The following is a 6,661-nucleotide window of genomic DNA, read 5'->3' as shown; positions in this document are numbered from 1 at the left end:
GAGGAGACACAGTACAGCACCAGGCCAATGAGGATCAGGACACGCTGCCCCAAATATGGCACCTTAGCAAATTAAATATAGAAACTGAGAGAATTTTCCATAGAGCAGAAGCAGGAAGTTCCCTCTGATCCCCAGCCATCAGCCCTTCTTCCCTGAAGCAGGTCATATACTCCCATGTGGCACTTTTTCTCCCCAGACAGCAGGGAGGACATGCTTATGACCAGAGTCAAGGAATTTGGGGCCAAAAAGGCTATAGGAACAAACCTGGTTAAGCTAACCTTTATGTTCCTAGTTACTTTTTTACCATTTACCAGCCCTGGCTCAAACCCCTATATCTCCCAATTATTCACACATTGATTGCTTCTTTGCCTAAAACGGAGAAGATCTGTCTGCTCCAATCACCTCTGCTGGTCTCCATGTTCTTGTGAGGTTCCCACCAAAAAAAAGTCAATACACATTGCGAGCTTTTCTCCTGTTCATCTTTGTCAATTTCCAGACCCAGCCAGGGACCTTAAGAGGAGTTGAAGAAAACTTTCCTCTGTTGCAGCTCTGGGGTGGGGGTGATGGGGGTGGTGGTGGGGGGTGGTGGCAGGTGGAGTCAGCAAAATCCACCCCATCTTCCTGATCTTGGTTAAAACTACCCTTTGCTGTGAAGCAGCACAGGGCGTGCAGGTCTGGGGGAGCCAGGGAGAGGCAGATGGAACATGTAGGAAGCTACCTGACCCCAAGCCAGGGCACTTGGCCCCACTGACAAGTCCAGAGTGTGATGATGAATATTATAAGGAAAGAATCCTGAAATCAGACCTTCCCCACCCCAGGCTTCATTACTGCTGCTTATTGTGGTCGCTTCTATTGGCTTAGTGACTTTTTTGAATTAACTTGGTCAAGTCTGTGTTCTTTGCTGTGTGTGGCCACTGAAGCCCTGGGCTGTAACTTAGTGGTCAGCCAGTGGCTGGGCAGAGAGGTCACCCCTGTTTCTGAGCTATGGCCACAGACTGGAGGGCCCCACAACCTCCTCCTCCTCAGGTTCAAACAGTCTGCTCCAGTGGCTCATGGAACTCAGAGAAACACATTACTTACCACATGACCAGCTCATTAAAAGAATAGAACTTGGGACCAGGCAGCTGGAAGCAATGAGCAGGGCAAGGTGTGTAGCAGAGGCTCGGAGCTCCCCTGCTCTTGGAGTGAAAGAGGCCTTTACCCTCCTCCACTCTGACCTTGTCTGTACTTCCTAACTGATGATGTCCTTCCTTTGGGCTCATCTGTTAACTCAAGTCAAAGACACAGCGGGCACCAAAACGACCACTCAAGCAATAACCACTGCCTGACACCAGCAAGTCCCCCTCTGATGGACCCCAAGACAATGACTGACTGGAACCTTACTGACCCCCTGTACCCAACCACCTTTGTCCTAGATTTTCCTCACAGAGAGCCCAGGAATGTTTTCAACACCTCAAGACCATGCCAGTCCTCTGCCTTCCGGTGTCGGCTGCACTGAAATACATTCCTTTCCTGTGTCACCACCACTTCTCTCTGCCTTTGGATCTGGGACACTGAGAAGAGTGTAATGCATCCAGTCAAATGCCAGTTCTGCCCCTCCCCAGGGTTCACCACTGCTGCTCCTCTCACTGCCATTCTGCTGTTGGCTTAGTGACATTTCTGAGCTGATTTTGTCAAATCTGTATCCCTTGTCATGTGTGGCCACAGAAGTGTCTGGTTTGTGAATGTAGTGGTCAACTGTCGATTGGGTGAGATTTCCTTAAACATCTGGAAATTGCCCTCCTTATGAAAAAACAAAACAAAACAAAACATGACATATGTTAGGGTCCGTAATCAAAGGAGCAAGACTGATACAAAGCGAAGGTCAAGCAAAGCTTTATTTCGCACCAAGCATCGAGAATCAAATTGACCCGTCAGGGCCGTCTCTTGCAGAGAGGCGACCCCTCCCAGCCTCACAGACTAACTTTTATAGAGGTAGTTTAGCCGGGCTATACACAGGTGGCCAATGAGATTGCAATACACAGAGAAAACTGCAGTCATGCTAGGTCTGCCACACACAGAAAAAAACTGCTAGGTAACACACGGGTGGCCAATTGAATTTCAATTTACCCTAGTAGATATATGCGCCCCCAACTGATTGGATGTCTTCACCTGGCCTGATCCCCCTTTTATCTAGGCTTTGCAAGTAAGTTCCTCTGGGAGGGGCAGGGTCAATCTAAGTTTACTGCATAGGGTCAATCTAAGTTCACTACATAAATACAAAATGACTCCCTCTGGCCAACCAGGCCGTTACATTCCCCCCTTTTCTTTGGAGATTAGTCAAATCCTTGACTTTTCAGCCAGTTCTATGTTCTCTGGTTGTAAGGGGTTATATTGAGCATGTAAGTCTAACATTTTATCGCTCTAGTTTTCTTTTGTACAAATGACACTAGTGCCCAGTCAGCTGATGAGTTAGCCATTTACCGCTTCATAGAACCTTTTCCATTTTTTCTTAATTTCCTTCCTCTAATTTCCTACCTATACTTTACATAAACAGGTAACAATAGGAGCAACAATAAACTCATAGTCTTTTGAGTCTTAGCTTTAGTCCATGGTCAGCGGGGTCCATTGGCTGTGGCTTCCACCTCTGGAGGGCATCTTCGTCCTCAGCTCGTTTGATGTGACCCGCGTGAATCCAGGCCCTGATGCCTTCTACTTTTACTGCTGTGGGGTGGTCAGGATAACAGTAAACGGTCCCTTCCAGAGAGGCTCCAACTTCCCCACTTGATAGTGACGTATCCAAACCAAATCCCCGGGTTGGTAAGGATGTGGTTCCACCTCCGTCTCCGTCCCACTGTGGGCAGTTTGGATCCCTGCATGGGCTTTTTTTAAGACAGACTGTAATGCCTGCAGTGACTGGAGTACAGACTGATCAGTCATTTCTGCTAGGGCAACCTCTTGTAGCTGAGGACAGAGCAGGGGGGGGGGGGGCGGTGTCTCCCAAACATTATTTCAAATGGGGTCACCTTGTTTAAATAGGGTGTACATCGTGCCCTGAGGAGGGTGAAAGGAAGGAGATCCACCCATCCACCGCCAATCTCCAGAATTAGTTTTGTCAAGGTCTTTTTAAGAGTCCGGTTCATTCTCTCTACTTGCCCAGAACTCTGGGGCCGATAGGCACAATATAGTTTCCAATTTGTGCCCACGGCCTTGGCCAATGCCTGTGAGTCTGAACTCACAAATGCAGGGTCATTGTCTGACCCGATCGCGAGAGGCAACCCAAACCTAGGAATTATTTCTTCTAGTAGCTTTTTGCCTACCGCTCCTGCTGTCTCATGTTTGGTGGAAAAAGCCTTTACCCAGCCTGAAAAGGTATCTACAAAAACTAACATATACTTGTGCCCATATTTTCCGGGTTTCATTTCTGTAAAATCTATTTCCCAATAAATTCCTGGTTCTTTACCTCTTTCTCTTTTCCCTCTTCCCAATCCTGAACCATACGCCCTAATTTAGAAACCTGGAACTGCTTGCCTTTAAGTTCCTTGAGTTTGCGTGACCCCAAATGAGTACCCTGATGTATCTGGTCTACTAACTTCTTACCTAGTCTTCGAGGAAGAATTAGCTTTCCTCTGAATAGTCCGGTTTTTCTGGTAGGGCTAGAGCCGGGAGTGTAACCAGCTCTTGCACTGTTTCTCGGGCTGCTTGCTTTATGGCTTGATCTGCTAAGTGGTTTCCTTTTGAAATCAGATCAGTCCCCTTTTGGTGTCCTGTGCAATGCATAACAGCCACCTCTTTTGCTGTTAATAGGCCCCTTTCTTTATAAATAGCCCCATGTATATGGAGAATAGCAAAGGCATACCTGCTGTCCGTATAGATGTTGGCGGTTTAACCTTTGGCCATCTGCAAAGTGAGTGAAAGAGGCCTTAGTGAGTGCCTTAGTGAGTGCAATCAGTTCCGCTTTTGGTGCCAAAGTTCCTTGTGGCAGGGCTGCTGTCCAGAGTTCCTGCTCAGGAGAAACCACCGCAGCCCCTGCATACACCTCTTTCCATTGACCATGTAGCTACTCCCATCTGTGAACAGAGTCATCTCGGCATCCGGGAGGGGAATGTCTCTGAGATCTGGCCTTATTCCTGTGACTTGGGTTAGGACCTCCCCACAGTCATGTGGATGGTCAGCCAGCTCCTCTGGCAGCAGCGTGGCTGGATTTAGCACCACCCGGGGCTGGAAGGTCACTCTTGGTTCGTTGAGGAGGAGGCCCTGATACCCTGTCACTCGGGTGTTCATCATCCATCAGTCGGGTAGAGTCCGGAGAAGGCCCTCGATAGCGTGGGTGATGGTCAAGATGAGATTTTGACCCAAAGTCAATTTACTTGCATCCTTGACCAGGAGGGCTGTGGCAACAATTATCCAAAGGCACGGGGGGAACCCAGCTGCTACTGGTTCTAGTTTCTTGCTAAGATAGGCCACTGGCCTTTGCCAAGGCCCCAGAGTCTGAGTCAAAACCCCTTTGGCCACTCCTGCCTTTTCATCCACATACAAGTGGAAGGGCTTGGTAACATCTGGGATGGCCAGTGCTGGGGCACTCAGTAAGGCTGTTTGTAATTCCCGAAATGCTCCTTCTGCCTCAGCTGTCCACTCTATCATAGTGAGCCCTCCCTTTGCCAGTTCGCAGAGAGGTCAGGCAATCTCCGCAAACCGCGGTATCCACAGCCTACAGTAGCCCACCGTCCCAAGAAACTCCCTCACTTGTCGGGACATGGTGGGGCGGGGGTATCGGATGATCACCTGTTTCCTGGACTCAGACAGTGAACGCACTCCTTCGTGGAGACCAAAGCCTAGATAAGTGGCATGGCTCTGACAGAGCTGTGCTTTCTTCGCTGACACCCGATACCCCTTTTCCTGCAGAGTCTGTAAGAGAGCTCTCATCCCCCACAAACATGACTCATAGTCCTCAGCGGCTACTAGCAAGCCATCAACGTACTGTAACAGAGTGACTCCTGGGTTGGAGGTTCTGTACTCACACAAATCCTCATGTAGGGCCTCGTCGAAGATAGTGGGTGAATTCTTGAACCCTTGGGGAAGTCTTGTGCAGGTGAGCTGGCCTTGGAATCCTTCCTGTGGGTCGGACCACTCAAAAGCAAAAAGGTGCTGAGAATTCCTTTGCTAAAGACATGCAGAAAAAAATGCATCCTTGAGATCTAAGATGGTATACACAGTTCTTTTGGGGCCCAGGAGGGAGAGTAGGGTATAGGGGTTAGGCACCGTCGGGTGGATATCTTCAACCCGTTTATTAACTTCCCGCAAGTCCTGGACGGGTCGGTACTCCCCAGTCTCGGCCTTTTGACAGGCAGCAAAGATGTGTTCCGTGGAGATTTGCAAGGAACTAGGATCCTGTCTCCTCAGAGGCGGTTAATGTGTTTTCTGATCCCTTCCTTTGCTTCCCAGGGAAGGGTGTACTGCCGAATGCGAACAGCCGTAGCTATCGCCTTTAACTGTACCACTACTGGAGGTTGTTCCTTGGCCAAACCAGGGGGCTTCCCTTCTGCCCAGACCTGGGGAAACTCATCCTGTAGGATTTGGAGAAGGCTCCCCCACTTTGTCTCCTCTGGTTTTGAGACTGGCTCATAAAGGAGGTATTCATCTACTGCTGCCATAAGCACTTGTACAGTGGGTTGTCTCAAGGTTACAGTCATGTCTCCTTCCAAGAACTGAATGCCAGCTCTTAACTTGTGGAGGAGATCTCTTCCCATCAAGTTATATGGGGCATTAGGGAGGACCAAAAATCGATGTTTAACTACTCCTGAGGCCAAATTTAAAGTCCTTTCTGTTGTCCACTTATGTCTCTCTGTGCCATTTGCTCCTTGTACCCAAACTTTCTCTCCAGATAGTTTTCCCATAGGTTTAAGTAATGATGAAAATTGGGCTCCCGGGTCCACCAAAAATCAACTGATTTCCCCTCAACTTTAATTTTTACTCTGGTGGCCAGCATTGCCGTCTTCTTTTTGGGGCACTCCCTGGCCCAACGTCCTTTTTCCTTACAGTAAGTGCACTGATCTGAATCTAAGTCTTCCTGCCTGCCTTCTCTGTGCTTAGGCTTTTCCTTCCATTTACTATCCCCTATCCGTCTCCTCCCTGCCTCATGTAATGCCAAAACCTTAACCAGTTTTTTGGTCTGTTTTTCATCCTCTTGTGCATCACTGTTGTTAAACACCTTTTCTGCTATTCCCACTAACTCAGTCAGATTCTTCCCTTCAAATCCTTCAATTTTCTGAAGTTTCCTATACCTGGGGCTGACTGACTGGCAAAGCAAGATCGTCTAAGTGAGCTATCGTGCAACTTCCCTGAAGTTTACCTCAAGTTGTCTAGCTTAAGTAAACAAACATTTAAAGACAATCAAATCTAGAATTTAACATCCATAAAGGTGTGTTATTAAAACATAATTTTTCTCTCTAAAATAACCCTCGTTTTCAGAGATAGCCAAATCAGGACTAATTTATTTGAAAAACAAGTCCAGTTTTAACAAGCTTGGCCTAATTATTTACATAAGCTCAGCAAGAACAGTGAGGGATCATATAAATCTTTTAGAATCTGCTTTGCTGGAACTTCTTGTAAGGAATCTCTAGGTTGAACTTATAATAGCCTCTCCAGGCCAGAAGCCAAGCTACATACTTGCCATCAGACA

General features: G+C 47.8%; 1 pseudogene; it reads right to left on the bottom strand.

Annotated features, from left to right (window-relative positions):
• Nucleotides 1-2,518: 2,518 nt before the first annotated feature.
• On the bottom strand, nt 2,519-5,876 carry LOC125102602 (uncharacterized; annotated as a pseudogene).
• Nucleotides 5,877-6,661: the final 785 nt, after the last annotated feature.

Source organism: Lutra lutra, chromosome 6 (assembly GCF_902655055.1).
Source record: "Lutra lutra chromosome 6, mLutLut1.2, whole genome shotgun sequence".
NCBI lineage: Eukaryota > Metazoa > Chordata > Mammalia > Carnivora > Mustelidae > Lutra > Lutra lutra.
Note: the sequence above shows the minus strand (reverse complement) of the source record. Positions and strands in the feature narration are given on the sequence as shown.